This window comes from Leucopleurus acutus, assembly GCF_964270905.1.
Source record: "Leucopleurus acutus genome assembly, chromosome: 9".
NCBI lineage: Eukaryota > Metazoa > Chordata > Mammalia > Artiodactyla > Delphinidae > Leucopleurus > Leucopleurus acutus.
The window spans coordinates 6,899,851-6,925,612 of record NC_139144.1 but is presented as its reverse complement, the minus strand read 5'-3'; positions in this window follow the sequence as shown (position 1 = coordinate 6,925,612).

Here is a 25,762-nt window from a genome sequence, read left to right as displayed (position 1 = left end):
TTTTTCAAATAAACAATCTAACCTTACACCTAAAGGAATTAAGAAAAGAACAAACAAAACCCAATGTCAGTAGAAGGAAAGAAATAATAAAGATAAGATGGAAATAAATAAAATAAAAACTAAAATAGCAATAGAAAAAATCAATGAAACTAACAGCTGCTTGCTTGAAAAGATAAACAAAATTGATACAGCTTTAGCTATACTCTTCAAGAAAAAAAAAAAACAAAGGCCTCAAATAAATGAAATCAGAAATGAAAGAGAAGTTGCAACTGAGATGACAGAAACACAAAGGATCATAAGAGACAGCTATGAATAATTATATGGCAATGAATTGAACACTCAAAAAAAAAGGATATATTCCTAGAATGTACAATCTTCCAAGATTGAATCAGGAAGAAATAGATAATCTGAACAGAATAAACATTAGTAATGAAATTGAATCAGTAATCAAAAACCTCCTGACAAACAGAAGTACAGAACCAGACAGCTTCACAGGTGAATTCTAATAAACATTTTAAAAAGAGTTAATACCTATCCTGAAAATATTTCAAAAAATTGAAGAGGAAAGAAGGCCTCAAATCTCTTTCTACTATGCTAGTATTGCCCTTATTACAAAATTGTAGAAAGATGCTGAAAAAAAAAAATTACAGTCTAATATCCCTCATGAATATAGATGCAAAAATCCTCAACAAAATATTAGCAAACTAAATTCAACAATACACTAAAGAGATTATATACCACGATCAAATGGGATTTTTTCCAGGAATGCGTGGATTGTTCAATATTTGCAAATAAATCAGTGTGATATACCACATTAACAAAATGAAGAATAAAATCATATGTTTATCTCAATAGATGCAGAAAAAGCATTTAACAAAATGCAACCTCCATTTATGATAAAAACTCTCAACAAAGGGGGTACAGAGGAAACAAAATAAATATAATAAAGTCTCAACATAACAAAGACCAAATACATCAAATCCTCAGCTAACAACATACTCAATGGTATAAAGTTGAAAGCTTTTTCTCTAAGATCAAGAACAAGATGAGGATGCATATTTTTGCCACTTTTATTCAAAATTATATTGAAAGTTCTATCTGACAAGAAATCAGACAAGAAAAAGAGATAAAAGGCATTCAAATTGGTAAAGAAGAAGTAAAACTGCCACAAAGTGCAGATGACATGAAACTATATATAGAAAACCCTAATGACTCCACCAAACAGCTATTATAACTAATAAATGAATTCAGTAAATTACAGAATACAAATTTATTATAATATATAGAAATCTGTTGCATATCTATATGTTAATAACAAACTCTCAGAAAGATAATTTAAGAAAAACAATTCAATTCACAATTGCCTTAAAAGGGTTAATTTACCAAATAATACATTTAATCAAGAAAGTAAAAGACCTGCACTCTGAAAACTCTAAGACATTGATGAAAGATATTTAAGACAACACGAACAAATAGTAAGTTATATCATGCTCATGGATTGGAAGAGTAAATATTGTTAAAATGTCCATATACTCAAAGCAATCTACAGACTCAATGCAATCCCTTTCAAAAAACTGATGGCATTTTTCACAAAATTTGAACAAACAATTCTAAAATTTGTATAGAAACACAAAAACTCTGAGTAGTAAGAGCAACCTTAAGAAAGAGGAGGAATGCTGGTGGTATCATGTTCTCTGATTTCAAACTATACTACAAAACTATAGTAATCAAAACAGTATGATCCTGGTACAGAAACAGACACACAGATCAATGGAACAGAATAAAGACCCCAGAAATAAACCCATGCTTATATGGTCAATTAATCTAACACAAAGGAGCCAGAATATAAAGTGGGGAAAAGACAGTCTCTTCAATAAATACTGTTGAGGAAACTGAATAGCTATGTGCAAAAGAATGAAAGCATACCATACACAAAAATAAACTCAAAATGGATTAAAGAATTAAATGTAAGAAAATGAAGCCATAAAATTCTCAGGAGAAAACATAGTGTGCTCTTTGACATTGGTCTTAGCAATATGTTTTTGGATCTGTCTCCTCAGGCAAGGGAAACAAAAGCAAAAATAAACAGGACTACAACAAACTAAAAATCTTTTGTACAGCAAAGGAAACCATTACCAAAATGGAAAGGCAACCTACTGAATGGGAGAAGATATTTACAAATGATATATCTGATAAGAGGTTAATTCTAAAATACATAAAGAACTAACACAACTCAACAAGAAAATAAAATAAACAACCTGAGTTTAAAAATAGTCAAAGGACTTAGATGTTTTTCCAAAGAAGATACACAGATGGCCAACAGACACATGGAAAGATGCTCAATATCACTAACCATCAGGGAAATGCAAACCAAAACTACCTCACACCTGTCAGAATGGCTATTATCAGAAAGTCAAGGAATAACAAGTGTCAGTGAGAATGTGGAGAAAAGGGCACCTTTGTGTACTGTTGGTGGAATTATAAATTGGTGCAGCCACTTGGAAAACAGTATGGAGGTTCCTCAAAAAAATTAAAGTTAGGACTTCCCTGATGGTCCAGTGGCTAAGATTCCATGCTCCCAATGCAGGGGGCCCGGGTTCAACCCCTGGTCAGGGAACTAGATCCCATATGCTGCAACTAAGAGTTATCATGTTGCAACTAGAAGATCTTCCATGTCACAACTAAAGATCCTGTGTGCTGCAACTAAGACCTGGCATAGCCAAATTAATTAATTAATTATTTTTTAAAAATTTAAGGTAGTTCTACCATATGATCTAACAATTCTACTTCTGGGTATTTGCTATATTTAAAATGGTAACCAGCAAGGACCTACCTTATAGCACAGGGAACTCTGCTCAACATTCTGTAACAACCTTATTGGGAAAAGAATTTGAAAAATAATAGATACATGTATACGTATAACTGAATAACTTTGTTGTACACCTGAAACTAACACAACATTGTTAATCAACTATACGCAAATATATAATAAAAGTTAAAAAAAAAGAAAACAGAAACACTAATTTGAAAAACATATGTGCAGCTCTGTATGTATTGTACCATTATTAATTATAGTCAAGATATGGAAGCAACCTAAGTGACCATAGATAGATGAACAGATAAAGAAAATTATATTACATATTATATATATAAAATCTCATATACATACATATATACACACAATTAAATATTACTCAGCCATAAAAATATTGAAATCTTGCTAGTGAGACAACATGAATGGGCCTCAAGGGTATTATGCTAAGTGAAATAAGCCAGATGGAGAGAGACAAATGCCGTATGATTTCACTTATATGTGGAATCTGAAAAAAAACAAAGAGAATAAAACAGAAGTAGAATCATAAATACATAGAAAAAACTGGTGCTTGCCAGAGGGGATGGGGGTGGTGGTTGGGTGAATTAGGTGAAGGGAATTAAGAAGTACAAACTTCCGGTTATAAAATAAATTAGTCATGGGGATATAATATACTGTGTAGTTAATATTGTCAATAATATTGCAATAACTTAGTACAGTGAGAGATGGCTACTAGACTTATACAGTGATCAGCTCTTAAGGTATATAGATGTCAAATCATGATGTAGTATACCTAAAACTAATATAATATTATATGTTAACTGTACTTCAATATAAAAATAAAAAGGAGAAAAACAAGACTAATCAACCTGTGTGGGCAGAATTCTAAGCTGACTCCATAATTCCTACACCCTGGTCTACATACCATATACAATCACCTCCCCTTGTGGGCAGAGCAAGTGAATATGATATGCTATCATTCCCATGGCTGGGATTCTAATCAGTTGGCTCTGAGTTAATCAAAAGGAGATTATTCTGTTTGGGCTGCACCCAATCAGGTGAGCCTTTTAAAAGAATGTCCCCTCCTGTCCTTTGAAGGAAGCTAACAGGTGTATAGTAAGAGCAGGGAGCCAGGTGCAGGTATTGCCTGTAGCCTCAGGAAGTGGAGAGAAGTCCCTGGTTGACAATCAGCAAGAAAACCGGACCTCAGTCTTGTGCTGCAGGGGAATGATTCTGCCAAACACTAGTGATCCTGGAAGCTAAAAGCACAAGGATTTTGTTACTACACTTTGGCATCTCAAAGATGGCATCAACTAGCTGGGCTAAACACCTGGTCTGTCTTTTTTGTTCTATTTATTTGTTTAGGTAACATTCATTTATAACATTAACTTTCATGTGTACATTTTATTTTAACTTCTGTATTCACTACAGCATGCTCACCAACAAATATTTGGTTTCTATCCATCACCAGAGAGTTGGCCCCCTTTTATCATTTTGCCCTCCCCTCTGGAAACCACTACTCTGTTCTCTATATATATTTGTTTTTGTTTGGTTTGGTTTGTGCATTCATTTATTTATTTTTTTATATTCCACATATAAATGAAATCATATTTCTTAGCCCGTTAAAATTCAGATAGTAAGTGCTGGTGTTCAAAAGTCAATTTATTCATGAGTAAGATGACTGGTCAAAGGGCTGAAAATTAATTTCAATAGATCACTCTGAGTGGACTATTGAATATACTGCGGGTTAAGCAACAGCCCGAAAATGTCGTGATCTTTAGGCCTCATCTGAAGTCATCACTAGCACATGAAGAGGATTAAAATTATATTGAAAACATTGGTAACCAGTCACTAATGACCGAGTGGAATGTCACTTCCTTTGTTCTTATAGGTATCGTCCAAGTGAAAGGATGTGCATTTGGTAAATGGGTTTAACCTTTCACAGATAGAGAAATAAGATTTCCATTTAATCTCTCTTCTGAAAAGCTAATGTTAAAATGAAACGTCTTGAGCCATTGTAAATTTATGTACAATACATTGTATAACTTTTCAACACTTACCCTTCTAATCCTATATTTATAAAGGAGACTCTTACCTTACCAAAAGTTCCTAAATTGATAGAGATCAAAACCATTATTGCATACATGGCAATGACATGAATTTCCCTTACAAATATTCATTAGTACTTAAGCTATTAGTGTGGAAATTGTCGAGTGTTTAATTTTCCACACTAAATCTGATTGTATCAAGGAAATAATTATTATAAACATATATATTTAACACCAGTATCCAAAATGCCATATAATATAATGCTGGTTAACATTTATGAAAAATATAAATATCTAATACTACATGACACCTTAGTTCAAAGAATCATGGAATAGGAGGAAGACAAGAAGATTCAAACATATTCAGCCTCCTGAGTCACTGTGAAATTCCTTCCTTTCCCATTATTTTTTTCTCTTTTTAATTACTTTTTATTGGAGTAGAGTTGATTTACAATGTTGTGTTAGTTTCTGCTGCATGGCAAAGTGAATCAGTTATACATATGCATATATCCACTCTTTTTTAGATTTTTTCCCATATAGCTTATTACAGAGTGTTGAGTAGAGTTCCCTGTGCTATACAGTAGATTTTTATTAGTTATTTATTTTATACATAGTAGTGTGTATCTGTCAATCCCAATCTCCCAATTCATACTCCCCTTTCCCCTTAGAGATTGCCATACTGAGTGAAGTAAGTCAGACAGAGAAAGACAAATATCATATGATATAGCCTATATGTGGAATCTGAAAAACTGGTACAAATGAACTATTTACAAAACAGAGATAGAGTCACAGTGGTAGAAAACAAGTTTATGGTTTGTTTTCCCATTATTAAAATGATTATCCTGCAATGAGGGTAACCTCATTCTCATTCTTTACTGAGAAATCTCAGTTCCTTTCCTCTTTCTAAGCCAGGTCAACCCCTGACTCTCTCATTGTAAATCATCTCCCTTCTCTAAAAATGTCTAATTCTTATCCTTCTTGTAGGGTAGCATAGTCAATCACACCATATTTATTCACACGTGTCTCTTGTTTAGTCTGTGTTCCCTCCTCCGTGGTTGACCTTTTGAGATTAGAGACCATGTTTCCATTATTTTATATATCTTCCATTATGACATTCAGGTTGAACGCTTAGAGTTCAAGTTTGTCTTGGAAAATAGCTTGACTCTCAGATTCTCCTCAGATGTGTTCACCTCAGGTTTCTCATGTTCCCATATTTTCCTTGCTTGAATGACCTCTATCATTGGTAACTGTAATCTTCTTCCCTGTGTTCCTGTGTTTATCTATATTGGACATTCTGTTGGAGGTGAGGCATCAGTATTGAAGGTTACTTAGCTCTGAGTGCATCAGGCATGTTTATGGGCTCAAACCTGTCAATCATTTTGGCCCTGGCTGACCTATCTTTACGAAGCTGAATGAGTTCACCAGATTGATGGCCAGGTATGTCGGGAGGGTCTGCCTAAGCTTGGGAAGAAGAGAGCCATTACTGTTAGTCAGAGCAGACATGATGCCATAGGAGATTGTAAGGGAAAGACGAGTGCCATCCAAAAACAACCAGACCTAAATATTTTCAGATTTTTTGTTGCATAAGATAATGACAGCTAAGGCCAATGATAGACAATGTTGTTTAGCAATCTCATCAGAACCTTGTAGGTATCTCTAACTGATTCTTGGTCGTGTGGGTAACTTCACCAATGTCATGCATCTGTGACTTGTCTAGCTTAGCCTACAGAGTCCAGACCCCATCAACCAGACCAGCATTCTGATTTTCAAACAAGGCATATGTATTAAGATATAAAATTTAATCCCTTCTTAGGAGGAATCAACTTCAGTCCAAGACTGGGTCCTGGAAAGGAGAGGGTGTGGCTAGCTACCATGGTCATATTACTACAGAGGTGAATGTTCTCACTGAGCTACGTTATATGCTTGCTCTGAATTCAACACTAAATGGCTGCCCACTCAGTAGTCAGATTCTCTACCCATATGAGTGTCCAAGGCAGTAAATATGACATTATACTTTTGGTTACTGAGGGCAGTCTTGTTAAAATGCTGACTCTCAGGTCAAATAGCAACACATTTTGGGAGGCATCTTCTTGAACAAACCATGAGCAGTCACAGCGGCAGCTGGCTCATTGACAGTTTTAAGAATATAACACCATCCATGGTTTCATCATTTTTGAAGATCCCACCACAGGAGTAGTTAAGCTACTGCCATTGTTGCCATTGGTAACAGTCATCTTTGTCAGAACTATGGGAAAAAATAATAATAAAAAAGAAACTCTCCTATCAAAACTAGTCCATGAAGACTGTCAGCCTTTCTGCATCTTTCACCACCAGGAAAGGCCAATGCTTCATGTTTAATGGGAAAACAGCACAATTATATCTGAATAAAATCAGACTTTCCACAATAACAATGAAAATCACTTGCTTGGGTCTATCACACCTTAATTCTTTGCACCTTGCCAATCGATCTCTCAATGCCAGTGAAACCACAGAGCTCAGATAGTCCCGTATCCATGATCTCAGCCCTGAACAGGCTCCACTCACCCATGTAGAGAGCTATTGGCACAGAAATAAAGAATGCCAAGGTCAGTTGGACTTACAGGGCCCTTCAGCAGGTCTCTGGTCCATTGGAGAAAGATGTGGACACCAGAACTGAAGAAATGGGGCTACATTCAATGAGATGAGGCTATTTTGAAAACGTTATCCACATAATATATCTCTATCATCATAAACTCAACGTCTGTCTTTCCACTTAAATCATGTTTTTATGCTTTTTCATTGAATCTTGTCTATTTTGCTTTGGTTGCAAGGCTTATATTCTGTATAATATTTTTTTAAGTACAGGGAACAGCAAAGTAAAGAAACAGTACAATTTATCCAGTTATTCACTTAAATTTTGATAAGTATCCAAAATATTGTATAATAATTTTTGTATAAGTATTTAAACATAGAATCTTTTAACATCCTAATTTCTAAATACAGATATTTTATGCTTTTCTTCTCTTTTTGTCTTCTGTCATCTTTGTCAGTTGCCACTGTAAACTGTGATTCTGAGCATTTTCATCTCACTGCTTTATCTTTTTTGGTAGCTCTTCCAAGCCACCCCATGTTCTGGCACATCAGATCTAAAGTATAGACTTTTCATCCAAGCTCCTTCTTCCTTGATTTGCTTTACTGAACTTTCTGATCTGTACTTAATTACCTTTAGATGTTGATTTTATTTTATCTGGTGTAATTTTACTTGGGATGCTAAATCTGTCTTCCACAGTTTTTTCCTTGGTTAAATATATGTTAAACCCTATTTAATCTTATTAATAAGAATGCCATTATAGTCCATCAACAGATGAATGGATAAAGAAGATAATCAAGGAAATATTACTCAGTCATAAAAAGTATAAAAATTTGCCATTTGCAACAAAATGGATAGAACTTGAGGGTATTACACTTAGTGAAATAACTCAGAAAAAGACAAATACTATATGATATCAGTTATATGTGAAGTCTAAAAAGTAAAACAAACAAACAAATATAACAGAATAGAAACAGACTCACAGATACAGAGAACAAATTAGTGGTTACCAGTGGGGAGAGGGATGGGTGGGAGGAGAAAGATAAGTGAAGGGGATTAAGAGATACAAACTACTATGTTTAAAATAAATAAGTTACAAGGATGTAATGTACCACACAGGGAATATAGCCAATATTTTATAATAACTTTATATGGAATATAAGCTATAAAAATATTTAATCACTATCTTGCATACCTGAAACTAATATAATATTGTAAGTCAACTACCCTTCAATAATAATAAAAAAGAATAACATTGAAATATTTTTATGTAAATAAACTAAAGGGAAAAATATACTTAACTTTAAGCGTTCAAAGATAAATCCCACATTATTCTCCGCAATTAACATAAAGATAGCATTGTAAATTAATCTCCTTCACATCTTAAGTAAGAATGAATTTAGTTGGAGAATATCATTATACTGAGGATGGAAATTTTGATAACTGGTGTTGAAGTGCTGAGTTCAAAAGCCTGGAGTGTTGTGGACAGCAAGGCAATAGCGTGAAGGACTCTTTATGAGTGTAGAGATCTTAACTAATGAGGAACTCAGTGAAACTCAGCTTTTTAAACCAAAATGCTCTCCTTAGTGTTTGTCCAGATGTCACCAAAGGTTATCTGATCCAATCCTGGCATGTCCCTTGAGCCACAGTGCCAGCAACATAGTAGGTGATTTTACAGCATGTCTGCCAGAAAAATAAGTACATGAATTAATATATTAAAAGGAAGATTAAAAGAAAAAGGGAAAACAGTGAGTAAGAAAGAATAAAATCACACGGGCTCAGCATGTTCTCCCTCTGTTCATGTCTAAACCCCACAGGATTTCCCAACTCACAGAACAGTCAGAACAAAGTCCCTTCATAATACCTAGGTTTGCTAGAGCTGTGGGAAAACTTAGGGCTTAGAGGCTCACTTTTTAACCCTAGCACTTTATGGAACATTTTAAAGTTTATGTAGAGCTTTAAAAAATGCATTTTCTCATTTAAATTCATTTTCTGCCAGTGGCTTCCATATTGCCCAGATTAGAGTAAATACATCTTCACAAAATTTTAAAATGAAAGTGATCATGTCGTGTGGTGAATACAACTCTGCTCATAGCCGCTTTTTCTTTTTTTAATGGTTAGAAGAACACATTGTTTTTGTGTTTAAACTTATAAGCAGGGAGAGAGAAAATTCATTTACCAGATAAATGAGATACTGCTCTCTTAAATCTATCATCGGTTGTCTCAAATTTAAGACAGATTTCTTCCCTGTCCAGGAATCACAAAAGCTGGTTGAGGCTGAAAAATCAGATTTTTTTTTTTGTTTGTTTGTTTGTTTATTTTTGGCCTTGCTGCACAGCTTGTAGGATCTCAGTTCCCCCACCAGGGATTGGACCTGGGCCACAGCAGTGAAAGCCTGGAATCCTAACCACTAGGCTACCAGGGAACTCCCAGATTATGGTTTTAAATAAAGGAGAAAGTGTTTTGATCACTACCCTTTTCCCAAACCCTGGAGTCACTTTGGAGTTTGGGATTTGAGCACAGTGGTGGCATCCTCAGTGGGGTGGTGGTGATGTTGGTGGGAATGGGCCATCCTGATTCAGGCTATAAGCAGTGCCTTGACTGTGGGAATCCAGAAACAATAATAAAACCAACCAAAAGTTAATCTGTTTTGATGGTCACCGCGCACCTGTCATTATACATATTGTCAGTAGTAAAATACTCCTCCACACTGGGGCAGAGCACAGCCCGCATCCCCTACCCCACCTCACAGCAGACTTGGAGTTCAGACAGGGAGTGTTCAACTTTTAAAATGTGAGGGTTAAAAATTCTAAAATAGGAAAGAGCTATCCTGGAAAGCCCAGTTCACTCCCAGGTCCCTTCAGCTTTAAGCTTCTTAGATGTATCAATGCTGATTAGCAGTACATATCACAATATATAGCATTTATCAGGAGAATTAATGAGGCATGAAGCTCACTTAGATAATTCACTTATTATTCTAATAATAAACATATTAAGTCATGGCAGCTACTTTTTCCCAAAGGTTAAAATGATGGTATTTCAAATGTCATGTTTTGGATATCTGAGTTTCAGTCCCTTTATTAATCACCTACAGTAAACTGATTCATTACAGGTATTAATTTGATCCCCTCTTTTGCTGTCACATTATTAATACCACAAGCAAAAGTGTGTCATTGTAGAACTTATTGTTAGAATAAAATTTCTGCAGAGGTTATGGAGATCTGGTTTGATAAGAAGAAAATATGTGAAGAGTGATGGGGAATACTTATCTAAAGTTATTAAAATAGATAAACAATCTTTTTATCTGGAAACAAACCACATTATCAGCCCCAGACTAACTTTTGGAGAAGATGGATTCACTTGGGAATGCTTCCTTAGCCAGGAGGAAATATTCCTTCTGGAAAAGGAATATGGGAAACCTTCAGGTTTGCAGAATCTGAGGCTAGGACCTGTCTTTTCATCAACATCACACTGCTAGCAGCTTTTGTCACTTGCTGGCTTAAACAAAGCAGCACACTCAGAGCCGTCCAGATGTCTTTGAAATCAAGGGTAATGTTCTCTGATTTATTTTCCTCTTTTCCTCTTAAATAGCATTCAAGTGCTGCAGGAATTAAGTAGTGCATGATTTCTCTGGGTGAATTTAAGAATATGAGGAATCAGTCTTCTTATAAAGCATGGTTTCAGTGTGTGTAACTATTCTATTTTAGCTCAAACTTTAAATACCCAGGAATGAAAATGAATTACTGATGACAAAGCAAATATTCCAACTCTTGTAATTCATGGTTCAGCTGAAATAAAGGTAATTATATTGCAATGAAATAAATAAATCAGTCTATAATAGGCATAGAGAAGATCTGGGAAGATATTTATCTTGTATTTTTGCATGCATGAACTCAGCTTCCTTTTCGTCATTCAAAGAAGATAAGAATTACAGGAAAAGGAAACAAGTGTTTACTGAATTCCACTAGGTTGCAGGCTTGTTTGTCAAGGGGAAACCTTGAACAGAGATACAGGTCCTCTGTAAGGAGCACATGAATCTTCCTGTGTCCTTGAGCCCATATGACCATATGCTCCTTGACTGTGTATGCTAATGCTGGTATTCTAATATTGTAGGTGGAGGTAGGTATGTTTTAGGTATCCTGCAAACCAATCCAAATATAACCCTTCATTAAGATAAGGTTGGAGGGGTCTGACCACCCTGCATCCCCTGAAGAAGAATTTTCATGCTGTTTCTTCCTTGAAGATCAGACTGAGTGACAATGTAAGTGCCAGCAAAGCCTGCACTAAATGAAACTCTACCCACTTTTCACACCGTTGTTTCATTTTGATGTTCAATTGTATCCTTCCATCTAATCCTCTGGAGGAGAAGTTAGAGCTGCAGAGTTCATTTTCTGAAATATTTGGATGACAAGGCTGGCTTGTTGATATTGGAAGGAGGGGCAAAGCGGCTCAGACAACGGAGCTGGAGTGTGCACGCTCTAGCAGTCATGAGTTTGAGATAGCAATAAATTTGAGGTCTGTGTGCATAAGACATACAAAGACCTAATCTCCTATGTCAGCAGCCCTAGTAACCACATATATGGATGGCCTACTGGTCCCTTGAGGACTTTTGGTCCATAAGCTGGCCATGCTCTTTCTAGGACTTGGCTAAGCCTCTCCTTATGACCCCTGGAGAACTCAGAATTATGTCCAGCTTTTGGGGAACACCTCAGTGTCTGAACAGACTTTGAGACATTTCTAATATAGTATAGAAATGAAACATTCAGTATTTATTAAGGATGCTGGGTCTTCCCTCCATGCAATAGGAGTAATGTGGGAGCTGGACTAAGTCCATTTATTGTAAGTAGCCATTGGTGAGTCTCATCCCAAGCAGACCATGTTTTAAACAAACACAAATATTGACAGAAGTGGTCAGTATATCCCAGGATTCATTTGCATAGGATTGTAAATGTGAACAATTTATATTAATATTCCAAATATCACGCTTCACCTCTGACTACCATTACATGCAAATTTCCCCCTGAATCTCACTTCCAAATATTGCTAAAAATTTCCAGGACTATTTAAGTGGGCTATGGGAATATAATTTAGGGCCTAAATTTTACTTGTACCTGCTTTCAGGGGCAACAGGGACAGTCCAGTATTTTTTCTTTTGTATATCAATCATACCTCAATAAAGTAGTTTAAAACATAATAAAGGTAAAGAATATAAAAATTGTTAAATGAAAAATCTCCATCCTAGTTCAGCTCCTTATGGATTACCATACTGTAAAGAACTGGATGTGAATATTTACAGAAATCTATTGCAATATGCATGGACAATTTTAGATATATTTTTAAATAAATACTCTTTTAAGTTAAGAAAAGAAACCCAGAAGAGTCGACATAATATTGAAGAAGAACAAAGTTGGAGGTCTGACACTATCTGACCTCAGGACTTAGTGTAAAGTTACACTAATCAGGACAGCGTGACATTGGTGAAACAATAGACAAATAGATCAATGAAAAGGAAGAGAGCCCAGAAATAGATCCACATAAATATGGTCAACTGATCTTTGTCAAGGAGCAAAGGCAACAAAGTGGAGCAAAAATCATGTCTTCAGCAAATGGTGCTGGAACAACTGAATAAGTACAGGGAAATAAATAAAAATTAACTCAAAATGGATCATAGACCTAAATTTTAAGTGAAAGGCTATAAAACTCTTAGAAGATAACACAAGAGAACATTCAGACAACCTTGGTTATGGTGATGCCTTTTTAGATACAATGCCAAAGATATGAGTCATGAAATAAATAGTTAATAAGCTGGACTTCATTAAAACTCAAACCTCCTACTCTGTGAAAGACAGTGTCAAGAGAATTAGAAGACAAGCACAGACTGGGAGAAAATGTTGACAAAACAAATAAAGGACCATTATCAAAAATACATAAAGAACTCTTAAAATGCAACAATAAGAAAACAAAAGAAACAGATTCAAAGAGGACTGAAGACCTTAACAGACACCTCACCAAAGGAAATATACAGATGGCAAATAAGCCTATGAAAAGATGTTCCACATGATATGTCATCAGGGAAAGGCAGATTAAAACCACAGTGAGATACAATTATACACCTACTGGAGTGGCGAAAATCTGGAATGCTGACAATGCCAAGTGCCAGTGAGGATGTGGAAGCAGCAGGAACTCTCCTTCATTGCTGGGTTGTAATGCAAACCAGTGGGAGTGTAAAATGGTAGAGCCACTTTGGAGGGTAGTTTCCTACAAAACTTGACATGCTCTTACCATATGATCTAACAATCAAGTTCTTTGGTATTTACCCAAAGGAGTTGAAAAATTATGTCCACACAAAACCCTGCACATGGATGTTTATAGCAGCTTTATTCTTTTTTTATAATGTACATTTTTTTCTTTTTTTAAATTGAGATATAGTTGACATATTGTAATATTATATGTTACAGGTGTTCAACATAGAGATTCACAATTTTTAAAGGGTATACTCCATAAATAGTTATTATAAAGTATTGGCTATATTCCCCATGTTGTACAATATATCCTATAGCTTATTTTATACACAATATTTTGTACTTCTTAATAGGAGTTTTATTCTTAATTGTCAAAATGTGGAAGCATCCAAGATGGCCTTCAACTGGTAAATGGATGAATAAACTGTGGTACATCCAGACAACAGAATATTATTCAGCACTAAAAAGGAAGGAGCTATCAAGCCATGAAAAAACATAGAGGAACCTTAAGTGCATATTATCGTACTAAGTGAAAGAAGCCAATCTGAAAAGGCTATACAGTTTATAATTCCAACTATATGACATGCCAGAAAAGGCAAAACTACGAAGACTGTAAAAGGATCAGTGGTTGCTGGGAGTGGGATGAGGTGGGGTGGGGTGAGGACATGAATAGAAATAGCACAAAGGACTTTTAGGACAGTGAAAATATTCTGTATGATGTTATAATGATGGATATGTCATTATACGTTCATCCACTTCTGTAGAATATATACCACCAAGGGCCGCTGTGATGTGTCAATGGAGGTCCATCCTTGGTAAAAGCTGCACTATTCTGGTAAATAACGTTAATAATGGGGAAACTCTACATGGGTAGGGGCAAGGGGTATATGGGAAGTATCTACTCCTTTCTCTGAATTTTGTTGTGAACCTAAAACTGCTCTAAAATAAAGTCTTAAACAAACAAACAAAAACTGGAAAAAGATTTGCACCACATAAAATGGTGCAAGGCCCACATTGCTCCGATCCTTGGGCCTGACTTGTCTTCACAGCTCACCCATCTCTGCCCGTCCCAGGGTCAGCTTCCCCAGGGAGGCACCACAGGCTGCCTGTGGGTTCTTTCCTGCAGTTTTCTTCTGCGGGGCTCCTGCTCTCCCACCTGACCTGCTCTTCCAGAATGGGCCCCACTGTCGTGCTTCTGAGTTGCTAGGGTGTCTCTGTTCACAGGGTAGTCAGGCTGTGCCTCAGGAAAGAATCCAACATGACTGCAGCTAAGGTTAAAAGGCAGATAGGTTCCTCCCTGGGAAGAGACCAGTGCAGGTTTGGAGGTCACCAAGACTAGACAACACACACCCCAGCCTCAAGCGGTGTATCTTTATAATGAGAGGAGAGAGAGTGCAGGAGATCCAGATCCTGCAGTCCACTGGGTCCCCAGGGGCAGATCCCCACTGGGTCTGCACTCTGCACAACCCGAGCAGTGTGAGTGCACACACCCCCTTTGTGCTGCCCTCCCTGGGGGACTGGACCTAGCAGCAGGGTTGGCCTGGGCCACTGATGCACGTGCTCAAGCACAGTAAAGCAAAGCTCATACACCAAGCCAGACCAGGAAATCATGTTCCCAAACACAGCAACATCCCCAGCTCAGGATGTGTGGCTCCTTTACCTCTTTACAAGGAAATATCCCTGGCCCAAGGCCACTCTTATGGAACCACACAAGGGGTGACAAGCTGGGCATGACTGCCTTTCCCAACACCTGCTGATATGGCTTTTGTCTTTATACCACAGCCTGCTGCTCCTCCCCAGATTTCACTGAAATGCTCTGGGAGTGGGTGCACATTGGTAGAGGGGCAAGAACAGCCTCAAGAGAAGAGCAGAACTATTGCTCCATGCCCTCTGACATCCGAGCTGCACCTGAACTCTGCCCTGAAGCCCTCATTTCTTCTTTTGCATGTCTGGTGTCCATGAGATCCTCAAGCCAGTGATTCAAGTGACACCCACTATCAGCTGGACACAGTTGGAGAAGATGTGGGCAAGACGGCTCACAAGGCACTCAGAGCGCCACTCAGGTATGATACAGGCAACAGAGATAAGCATGCAAACACAGACATAGATGATACAATGTTTTAAAAGTTTTCCAATACATGAATACTGGTAAGAAGAGGGACAGGTGAAGGCTTGGGAGGAGAACGGAAGATTTATCTGAGAAGATGACCTGAGGAATTGGAGTCAGATACCCCATAACGTATGTAAGGAGATACGGCAAAAGCAGAGGGGCTAGGGGTGAAGCAGGAAGTCAGGGAAGGTGGGAGGGAAGGCACGGGAGGTGAGGCCAGTGGGAAGGTGTGGTCATGGGCCCTGCACACTGGTGAGGAGTGGGGCTTGCCTTCTCACTGCAGAGGAATCATTGAGGATTCTAAGGCAACATTGAATTGATTTGATTTTCCTTTTAAGAGATCATTCTGGTTTCTATAAAGAGAATGGACTGACAGGAAACAAGGAAAATTGGTTTTAGTTAGGAACATGGTGTATCTGGGTATCACAGTGGCCTGGATCATGAACCCCGTCCCCAACATCATCTATGAGTTTTTAAATAATATCAAGTGGAGGTACCCAGCCCATGCCCTTCTTTCTCACCTTAGCTCTTTGCTGTTCCATGTAGGGGGTTGCATTCATGTGTTTAGACACACTAGCCTTTGTGCCCAAGCTCCAAATACACCCCATACCTTCTAGGATCTAACCATGGTTAGAAAGGGTACAGGCACCCCAGTGTTCATTGCAAAGCTGTTTACAATAGCCAAGACATGGAAGCAACCTAAATGTCTATCAAGGAATGGATAAAGAAGATGTGGTACATATATACCATGGAATATTACTCAGCCATATAAAAGAATGAAATAATGCCATTTGAAACAACATGGATGGACCTGGAGATTATTATACTAAGTGAAGAAAATCAGACAGTGAAAGACAAATATCATATAATATCACTTATATGCAGAATCTAAAAAAAATGATACAAAGGAACTTAGTTACAAAACGCAAACAGACTCACAAACTTAGAAAAAAAATTATGGTCACTAAAGGAGAAAGGGGAGAGGGATAAATTGGGAATTTGGGATTGACATTTACATACTGGTATATTTAAAGTCGATAACCTACAAGTACCTACTGTGTAGCACAGGAAACTATGCTCAGTATTCTGTAATAACCTAAGTGGGAAAAGAATCTGAAAAAGAATAAATATATGTATATGTATAATTGAATCACTTTGTTGTACACCTGAAACTAACACAACATTGTTAGTCAACTATACTCCAATATAAAATATTTTTTTTAAAAAAACGAGCACTCACACCATCACATTTGACCACTGCAGGAACCCTGAAAGAGAGTGAGGGCCTATTATTGCAGGAGAGACCAGGGTCTCAGGTCCCCAGAGGGTGATCTATGGAGTTTCCAGCTAGAGGCAGGCAGAGCTGGGCCTTCCAGAGCACAGGGCCCAGAATAAGAATGTTGGTTGTCCCGAGTCCAAACTAGAATAGTAGCAACAAAGGTGAAGATTTGCTGCTGTCTCTAGGTTTCAGTTTGCAATAGAACCACTCATCTGAGCTGAAGGCCTGAAGGTTCAGCCCATTAGACAGGTATGTCTCTGAATGTCTGTGATTCCCAAAGAGACCCTGCATTCCAGGAAAACTGAGGGTAGGCCCTGGAGAGCTGGGTTAAGTACACTTGAATGTTTCATAATCTTAAAAATCTTCTCTGAACCTTTTTTCTGATTTGAGAAATTGGCCTTTCTGGAGCCCATGGACTTAACAGAGTCTCATATCATCAGCCAAGTATTACATAAGTATTTTCTCCCTGAATTCACATATCAAGTTTGACATGAACATTGTTGTCTCTCTTTTGTAGGTGAAAAAAATGATAATAAGAAAGATCAAGTCAGAAACTATATTTAATGTCTTATAATAAACTATAATGGAAAAGAATTGGAAAATAAAACCAATACAATTATATACATATTTATATGTGTGTGTATGTGTGTATAACTGAATCACTTTGCTGTACACCTGAAACCAGCACAATATTGTAAATCAACTATACTTCAATTTAAAAAAAATCAATCAGTAAAACCAAATTTGATCCATTAAAAAAGAAGAGAGGGCTTCCCTGGTGGTGCAGTGGTTGGGAGTCCGCCTGCCGATGTGGGGGACACAGGTTCGTGCCCCGGTCCGGGAGGATCCCACGTGCCACGGAGCGGCTGGGCTCCTGAGCAGTGGCCGCTGAACCTGTGCGTCCGGAGCCTGTGCTCCACAACGGGAGAGGCCACAATAGTGAGAGGCCCGCATACCGCAAAAAAAGAGAGAGAGAGAGAGAGAGAAAGATCAAGTCACAGAAAAATTTAAGTCTAGGCCTTCAAGACGCATGGAATTTCCTTTATAGCTATCTGAGTTCTGAAAGGACTTTAGAAATCTTCTCCTCTAATCCTTCCCCACACCCCAAATCAGAACCCCAGAGACAGGGAATTAATACCCTGTTGCTAGGCAAATTTCTCACTCCCAGTACTTTCCATCTACCTAGTAATTGTTCAGTTCTTTCCTGCTTCCCCTATCTTTGCTATACAGGGTTGCTTCTTTGTAATTTTTTTTTTTCACGTGGGAACCACCTGCTATTATGTGTTGCCATTTTGCAGAGGCTACATAGAGACACACTGTGCATCCCATAGTGACCGGATTTGAGAGCAAGGTTAGAAAGAGAGGTCAGAGCGTGTGTGTTGCTGCAGGAAAAGCATGTTTCTATGTTCCCTTTTTCAACTTGGCGAGCAGATGGCTGGAGACTTAGATGAATGCCAGGAAGAAACAGCTGGCAAATCAAAACATACTGAAAGTGGTTAGAAGTGCTCATGAGCATTTGGAAGAAACAGCATTTTTGAAAAAAGGGGAAAAGTTCAAGCCATACTTAACATGCAGAGCTGAGCTTGAAGCAGGAAACTGAATACTAAAGATGCATGCCAGGAGGCAGGGTCTGGTGCTGGATCCAGCTTTCCTAAAGGCGCCTGCTGGGGTGGGATGTGGTGGCTACAGGGAACATAAAATACAGGTAATTCAGAGGTGGTGAAAATGGGGATGGGACAGGCAGAGAGATGAAAAGGAGAGGCAGGGGTGTTGCTTCGCAATCTCCTTGGGAGCTCCCCTGGTGAGATCTGAAAATGATCCCCATACTCGGGGGACAGGGAGGGACCAAAGAAAGAGGCAGACTCTCCTGATAGGCAGGTGGCAGGTTCAATAAGCAGGGAACTTACTTAATGAGGCTTGTCTTGGGCACCTCAAGATGAGTAGATCTCGGCACCTGCCCACCAGAATATTAAAGGTTTATACGGAGGCCTTACCTGGGTTCAGTCACGCATACCATCCAAGCTGTCTCAACACTTTACTATTTCAAGGCTGTGTCCTCGGGGGTCTTCTACCCTGGGAAAGGCAAGCATGTCGCACCTTCCAAGGACAGGGGAGGGGTGAGGATCATCCAATTGCTCTGGTCTAGTTGGAGGGTCAGCTGGCCATCACATCTTTTTGATGCCCTTCTCCAACAAGGGACCTAGAGTAGAAGATCCGTAAGGAAAGGGAAGTGCCAGAGAAGGGAGAGTGAAGGGAAGAGTAGGCAGGGTGAGAGAGGACAAAGGAGAGGGAATTTAGGGGAGTGTCCCAGTTTCTGACACAAGAGACTCCAAATCCTTGAAATTTCCTAAGTGTTTCCTTTGTATGTTACAAGATGGCTGGTGGATGGGGTCCCTAGATAGTGTCAGGATGGGGGTTTTCAGAAAGACCACGGCATGGCTAGAGGTTGGAACTTTCAACTCGCAAACTCTGGGGAGAGGCTCTGGAGACTGAGTCCAGACCTTCATCATTGTCTCAGATCACTGACCATTGAATCACCAATGATCAATGATTTAATCAATCATGCCTACATAATGGGACCTCTATAAAAACCCTGAAGGATGGGTTCAGAGAGCTTCTGTGTTGGTGACCACATGTAGATACTGGGAGTGTGGTGAACCTGGGAGGGCATGAGAGCTCCATACAGCTTTGTGTCTTTTATGATAAACCAGGAATAATTAGAACAAAAAAAGAAAAGAAAAAGAAGAAGAAGAAGAAGGAAAGATGAGTGATAAATTACCCCCAACCACAGGCATCATCTCTTCTCAGAATTCCAGAATTCTCACTCCTTTCATTTTCTTTTTCGTGACTCTCCCTTTGAACATTTAAAGTAAAAATGCTTGGTCCACAGCACCTCTCTGCTTTCTGCACAGGAAGAGAACTGAGTGACTGCAAGCAAGGCAGGATGTAAAGATCCCCAAAGACTTTTCTGAACATGTCTGGTCTTTGCTGGTCTACAATTAGGAGCAAACAAGTGGAAAACTTCTGAGGCTGCACCACTCAGACTCAGGGGAGGACCGGGGCAAGGCACAGAGGGATGGGGGATCATCTCACGACTCACCCATGAAGAGTACAAATTACCACCGAAATGTCACAGTAGAGAGCAGTGGATAACGCCAGATACACCTATCTGTAGGTGACTGTTCTTTCTGAGCATTGGGCACCTCATTCAGAATATAAGGGTAACAATTACCTTATAGGCTTGACATGGGAATCAAGGGATAAAACACTCAAATCATCAAGCAAAATGTTCTGCACACTTGGAGATGTTCAATCAATGCCAAGGAAAGGGCCCTCAGAAAGTAGTCATGAGCCATGACAATTATACATTTATGACAGATTTCATTTGGTCCACGTTACTCCAGGGGTAAGGGCAGCCATGTACGGTCATTAATATTTAATTTTTTCCTACCTTTACATGAAGTGTTTCTTTTTCTTCAATATATTCAAGATCTATGAGTTATGAGAATAACTGGGAAGAGATATGGGGATATATGTATATGTATAGCTGATTCACTTTGTTATAAAGCAGAAACAAATACACCACTGTAAAGCAATTATACTCCAATAAAGATATTTTTAAAAAAAAAGGATAGATTGGGCATCCAAAATATTTATGTCTGAAACTCTAATAAGATCACTACTTTACCTGTTGGAATGGCTATCATGAAAAAGACAAGAGCTAACAAATGTTGAAGAGGATGTGGAGAAAAGGGAATGTTTGTGAACTGCTGGTGAGAGTGTAAATTGGTGCAGCCACTGTGGAAAATAGTGTAGAAGTAATCCTACTTCTGAGCATATATACAAAGGAAACAAAATCACTCTTTTGAAAGATATTTGCACCCCCATGTTCGCCAAGACATGGAAAAACCTAAATGGTCATTGATGGAAGAATAGATAAAGTAAATGTGGTATATATACACAATGGAACATTATTCAGCCATAAAGAGAAGGAAATCCTGACATTTGGAACAACATGAATGGACTTTGTAAGCATTAGGCTAAGTGAAATAAGTCAGACAGAGAAAGATAAATACTGTATGCTCTCACTTATACATGCAATTTAAAGATACCAAATTCATAGACACAGAGAACAGATTGGTGGTTGCCAGAAGCAGGGAGTGGAGGGTGGGCAAAATGGGTGGAGGTGGTCAAAAGTACAAACATCCAGTGATGTGATAAATAAGTTCTGGGAATGTAATGTACAGCATGGTGACTATAATTAACAGTTCTCTATCGTATATTTGAAACTTGCTAAGAGAGTAAATCTTAAAAGTTCTCATTGCAAGAAAAAAACTATATGAGTTGACGGATATTAACTAAACTTGTGGTAATCATTTTGTAATATATGCATATATCAAATTATTATGTTGTACACCTAAAATTAATATGATGTATGTCAATTATATCTCAATGAGACAGGAAAAAATCATGTTGTTACTTTGAATATTTTGATGAAATTTATCCAAAGCAGACTAATTAACTCAAATATCTAGAACATAACTGGAAACTGAGTCAATAGCTTTATATACAAAACCAGTGTGCAATAATTGAGCAAATATATCAGGTGACTTGGGATTCACATAACTGTTAGGTAAATTTAAGGTATGTATTTAAGCCTTTGATGGCTGAATATGCTCATTTATAAAATACAGAGTATAGTTTAGATGAACTGAAGATCTCTTCCAACTTATGACATGTCTTGATGTGCATGGCCCCAGCACTCTTTTGCTGAGTAGGACCCAGGAAAATTCATAAAGGAGAAATTACTCTCTTCTCCATCTTTAGTAGATTTCTTCCTTAACCACTTTCAGCTTCCAAATTCTCTCAAAACTGCCTTCTGAAAACCTAAGCTTCCCCACTGTGTCTCTGCCCAGAGTTCATTCTAGTCATTTTAGGAGTTCCTAACTCTTCACAAAACCTTCCTCAGACCTCATAAACATTATTTGAACTTAGCCTTTTTTAAAAAAAAAAAGTTTTTAATCAAGTAAGTCCTATTAAGATTAGAGATGGGACAGGATGTGATTCAAAGTGGGAGTGTTGGAGGGAGGAATATCTTGAAGGCAGATCTGAAATAGCCTTGACATCTGCTCTATAGAGTGTGGACCTGGCCTGGTGTGTTTGCAAATCATTAGCCAGCTCCACTCCTCACAGTTTTTAAGGCCTCTGCAGCTTGAGGGACAATTTCCTGGAAGTAAAAATGTTGGGAGAAAAGTCTCTGCATACTGAAGACGTGGTTTCAAATTATTATGAAATTTAATATATTTGATTCTCAGCCCAAGTAATTTCTCTCTATATACCGAGTCATTTATTTCTATATCAGCCCAAGTCATTTCTCTCTATATCTATATGTTCATTGTTAGAATGCTCTTCCTTATGTCAAATTGCAAATTGTCTCCCTACATTTTCCATCTCTTGTTCCTAGTTCTGTTCACTGGAACAGCTCTTCTAATTTATTTTCTGCATTAACATGAATCAGCACACTCCCATGAGAGTAGAATTGCCATGATCCTTGACATATCAGAGAGAGTTGTTCCCTTGAGCTGTTCTTTTAAAATGATTATCTGTTGTGTATGCACAAGTCCTGACACAATATCTTGTTTTACCCTTTAAGAAAACATACTCATTGATTTATTTGCCCATCCATTTACTAACAAGTATTTTTACGCTGCCTCCCATGGGCCAGGTACTATTCTAGGCAATAAGGATGCATCAGTGATCAAAATAAATGATCTGGGTATACACATGAAGTCAACTGTGGAGAGTTGGAAGATTTAGTGATGGGTATCAACCATTTATCTACCCTGAGGACAGTCACAGGATCAACAGAGCGGGCAGTGTCAAGGTTGGGTGTGCAGGAAGTGTGGGAGGATGGGGGAGACACCACGTGGGGTGGGTTCAGAGCACATATGATTGTAACTCTAACCCCTCGTCCTTCCCCAAGCTGAATGGCTCCCTGGGAGGGTTGCCATGAAGAATTAGTCATATAGAACAATGTGTTTTCTGTAACATAGGAGTTCCAGATGGCACAACACAAAGGGGTGGGAAGGATTTGGGACATGGAAGACAGTGTGAGCAGAGAAAGTGTGGGGACCAAAATCAACTCAGTGGGTCCAAGATCAATTTCTGTAACAATTTCAAACCAAATCCCGGTAGACTCAGCATCACAGGTTGGTCTCCCTTTGATGCCTAAACAAAAATGTTGCACTGAAAATATTTCTGTGAAGAGTTAGAAGTTTATAGAGCATAAGCAACATTATTTAAATTTCAAGTTTTGAAACCTCGGATAATCAAATAGAATTTGTTTCCCCTCATTCAGTTTTCCTCCTGCTCTCACCCCAAGAACCATGAGCTGAATGTGGAGATTTTTTGTTATTGTTTCCTAAAAGCAAAATCGAAGTATCAGAGCTCAAGTAGAAACAGGCAGTTTACTCTTGCTATAGGGACCAGTAATCTGGAAACCTGAAGTGATCCTCTGAAATCATTAAAGATTTTGTTCTGGGTTGTTCATTTCCTGTTACTTGTTTGGACTGGATTCTATTAGCTGCCCTGAACAGTAGTAGACTAGTGATAATTTGCTGGTAATTCCATGTTGCCAGTTGCTAATAGATTGTGCCTAGCTGCTGTATAAAATATTTAACTAAAAGAACCATCGGGGATGCAATGGAAAAGTATTCCACATTGAAATGTTTCCACCCATAGCTGTAAAACGAGCAATTTTTCTGGTTCCAACAGTCACCCTGTTCACTCATTTTTATTTTTCTATACCCTGATTAGCTCAAAAGACAGAATAATCTCAGCACCTAGATAATCTCTGTTTAAACTTCTCATGTGCCATGGAATTAAGGCTATAACCCTGCTCAACCCACATCTGATGTATCAGGAATGTATAGACTACTGCCATGCTCCCAGCCCTCTCTCCTCTATCCCAGTGGATTTCTCCCCTAAAGATAAAGGCAGGTGACTCCCAAGATTGCATTTTAAGATCTCTTTTTTTCATGCATGTCTCCCCACTATATCTTATTTCTCTCACCATAATTCCAGTTTCTTAATTCTTTTTTTCCTGAAATATTCCAAATTCAGTGGACATGACTGATTATGTAAATAATCATGAAGATATGATTCTTGCAAACAAATGCTTATATTAAAATGTGGTCTTGTGTTATGATGGCCTAACTTCTTCCTGGGCAGGTATGTGAGATAATACACTTAAATCATCCAAAATGATCCAAATGTATGCTCATTCATAACTATGTCATCTTAATAATTCTTTCAGTGAGGTGCACACTTTCCATTGCTAATTTTCTCAACTTTGTTCCATGAGATTACACATTATAAATCTCTACACTTTATTTTCTTCTCATTCCAGTTGGCCTTTCTTTGCTCTCCATAGTGAAATGTCATCTGCTTTCACCTCACTACCTAAATCTGAATCATCAGTCAAGTTCACCTGTGAGCTTCATGTTGCAAAACAAAACGAAGATATCTTAGTCCTCATCTCATCTGACCAGCCAGCAGCATTTGACACAGTTGGTCAATTTTTCCTACTGAAATATTTTCTTCAATTGACAACTGGGATACCACTGTTTTAATTTTCATAATTTACTAGACATTTCTTCTCAATTTCCTTGCTGACTGACTTCATCAATGGATGCCCAAGAATTTGTATTTTGCAGGATTGAGTCCTCCTCCATCCTGCTCTTCTCAGTTATAGCCAGTGCCTTGTTACCTCTTCAATCTGTGCCCGCAACTCTCCCACAGGTCCTCAGCTGTCACAAAGGCTTTCCCCAACTTAAAATTCATATTTCTAAATCTATCTATAACATTTCCATTTGTAGGTTTAAGAGACATCTCAAAACCAACTTATCCAAAACAAGATTCATGATTTTTTTTTTCCTATGACCTACTCTTTGGAAGACCATACGATCCATTTCTGTAAAAGGCAATGCCATCCTATCAGTCTGAAATAACTCAGACTTCCTGACTTTTTTTTTTTTTTTTTTTTTTTTTTTGTGGTACGTGGGCCTCTCTCACTGTTGTGGCCTCTCCCGTTGCGGAGCACAGGCTCCGGACGCACAGGCTCAGCGGCCATGGCTCACGGGCCCAGCCGCTCCGCGGCACGTGGGATCCTCCCGGACCGGGGCACGAACCCGCGTCCCCCGCATCGGCAGGCGGACCCTCAACCACTGCGCCACCAGGGAAGCCCTTCCTGACTTATTTTTATATGCCACATGCAAATAATCAGAAAATCCTGTTGAGTTTTATTGCATTATCCACAATAGCCAAGATATGGACCCAGCCTGTGTGTCCATTGACAGATGAATGGAATAATCTTAATGGAATATAATCTGCAAAAACAGAGTCAGTATCATATTGTTTAGTCTCCATGTGTTCGTGTTTTTTACACTTTTTACCTGTAATTAATTTCTAATCTCATAGCGCTGTGGTTGGAAAAGATGCTTCATATGATTTCAATTTTCTTAAATTTACCGAGGCTTGATTTGTGACCCAAAATGTGATCTATCCTGGAGAATGTTCCATGTGCACTTGAGAAGAAAGTATTCTGCTGCTTTCAGATGGAATGTCCTATAAATATCAATTAAGTCTATCTGGTCTAATGTGTCATTTAAAACTTGTGTTTTCTTATTAATTTTCTGTCTGAA